Here is a 2,419-nt window from a genome sequence, read left to right as displayed (position 1 = left end):
TAACAGTTGAAGCTGGATCTTTTAATGCTTAAATAATTCAATATAAATTTGTATATACAATATATACGTTTCATAGATATATTATATATCATACTTGTAATCATTTGAACTGCACGACATAATTTTAATTCATGGAAATATTATTATGTTACGACATAATTTTAATTCATTATTAAAAATCGAAATTTTTTTTAAGACAATTATTTTTTAAGAATTTAACATTAGACTAAATTTCTTTTATGCTATTAAAAAGTAAAACGACTTGCCATGCAAAAGTGTCTAAATGTTCAGATACCAAAATTAGAATTCAGATAATGTCTAAATTAATATTCATTATTCAGGCAATGAGATCAGAAATATTTAGACAACTGCAGTTAGAAATTAAGAGAAATGTAGCCAGAAATTGATTTAATTGATATAACTGTGAATCCAAAAAACCTATAAATTTCGGGTTTTTTTAAATAGATAAAATCCAGGGGGTTTTTTTGGAGTGGGTAAAATAATGTCAATCCTTTACAACGCCTATATTATTTGCGCTTTACAATGCCTATTATCGCTCGCTTGCATTCTTCATCGATGTCCCTTTCGTATAATTAGTGATCATATCCTTTTTTGATTACAGGTGCTTATCACGTTCCCGTCCAGCGGTCCTTTTTCATTTTGCCCCCATGGATTCTCTGCGGTAACTCTATCCTGTGGTTTCTAATAATATTACGTGACTCTAATCTCGAAATAATAATCGAGATCCTTGTTATGTAAAAAAAATCACATTTTTGTGACCAGTTTTTTGAAGTTGAAAACTTTTCCAAGTATGCGGGCGGTTAGGACTTTTAATATGTTTATAATATGTCATTCAAACAATATTCCACCAAAAAATCTTCATTTTGTCGTTCAGAAATTTATTGTTTTTCCTAGTCTATATATCATCTTGTGTTTATTTGGTTGCGCAGATACTGTTTAGCTCTGTTTATTGTATTATATAATTACATTATATTTTTAATATTTAATTCCTTCAAACCTGATTTTATTAGAACTATGTTAAAAAAAATTTTTTTAATTCAATTCATGTGTACTTAAATAAATAATTTATATTAAACAATTAATTGTTTTCAAAATCATAACTATTTTTTCAACATATACAGAGTGCTGCCGATACCTACGATCAGTAAGTCAGGTTGCCTATCGACAGGAGCACGCTTTACTGTTAATGCGGAATAAGATTAGACTTTAAATAATAAAGTCATAAATTGCTAATTTTATGTTATTAATTTGGAAAAGACTTACTTAAGGAAATATTGTCACGTAACATACTATTAGGAATTGATTCATGTATTTATATTAATTAATTCATTTATTTATTCGTCTTTTAAAAGGAGAATCTACTATGATTCTTTGTCTTGAACGGATCGTGGTCTGAAATTTTATCGTCTCCAACTATCTGTGTTGATATTGTGATATGTAGTGAAAGACGAAGGGTTAGATTACTCCTTGACTTTTTCTGTAAACAGTTTAGTGTTGTCAATATAACTGTTGATAACCAGTTATATTTCGATATACGCGAGTGACGATGATCAATCTTCCACGAAAGAAAAGAATCGTGGAGTAGGACATAACACCAATATTCAGTTATTTTTAGTGTTATGCTCAAATCCTTAGAAGTTTAATTCAGAATTTGATTAGAGAAAGAAGAAATGAAAATGATGAGGGCATGGATAGACGCTTAGACTCTTGTCTCGCATTTGTCCGCACAAAGATGAGTACTCCGAGTCGAATGAACTTGTTGCTCCGGAATATGGGTCATTGGGTCAACGTGTTGAAGAGATGCTATAACACCTGTTTTCGAGTAGTCGCGAATATAATCGGGAACATAAACAATATTACCTTACTACATACGCTATTATAAATTAACGTTATCGACAAAAATTTATAGTTTTTAATATTTTGGAATATTTACAACAATATAAAGTGCTCAAAATACTCAAATTAAATTGATTTTTTTTTAAATTTTTTTCGCGCTACGCAACTGATTTAGACCACTGTGGCGGCGCATGGCAAGAATTCATGACGGAATAGATAATAAAAAAATGGCTACTCGTGTAAGAGTCCATCTGATTGCCAGATAACTACTACTTCACATGAACTGTTGGAGTGGGCGTCAGATTTAATGAATTTGCCAAATATCGCAATAAAGTTCTCATTAACGGAAGAATATAACAAAAAAATATCTTGTGACTCGATTTAAAAGAGCAAAGCCTGTAGAATCAAATTCATAGTATTATTCCTTAAAAAAATGGTTTATTATAAAAAAGTTTTCAAATTCTTTGGATTATAGAACATACAAGAGCAAGAAAAAAATAAAAAATAAAAATAATCCGTTATGGAAATAATCTTTATATAAAATTTTTATATAAAAATGATT

The 2,419-nt window shown here is 29.2% G+C and overlaps 1 long non-coding RNA gene across 1 annotated transcript in view; it reads left to right on the top strand.

The window, feature by feature from the left end:
* The window catches only part of LOC108747540, a 2,820-nt gene extending 1,957 nt beyond the window's left edge, over window positions 1–863 (top strand). The window contains exon 3 of the long non-coding RNA XR_001939251.1: window positions 623–863. This is a non-coding gene — a long non-coding RNA (uncharacterized LOC108747540). The remainder of the gene's footprint in view (window positions 1–622) is intronic.
* The last annotated feature ends 1,556 nt before the right edge of the window (window positions 864–2,419 follow it).

Source organism: Trachymyrmex septentrionalis, unplaced genomic scaffold (assembly GCF_001594115.1).
Source record: "Trachymyrmex septentrionalis isolate Tsep2-gDNA-1 unplaced genomic scaffold, Tsep1.0 scaffold2, whole genome shotgun sequence".
Classification (NCBI taxonomy): domain Eukaryota; kingdom Metazoa; phylum Arthropoda; class Insecta; order Hymenoptera; family Formicidae; genus Trachymyrmex; species Trachymyrmex septentrionalis.
The sequence above is the reverse complement of the archived record's forward strand: the minus strand, read 5'-3'. Positions and strand labels throughout refer to the sequence as shown.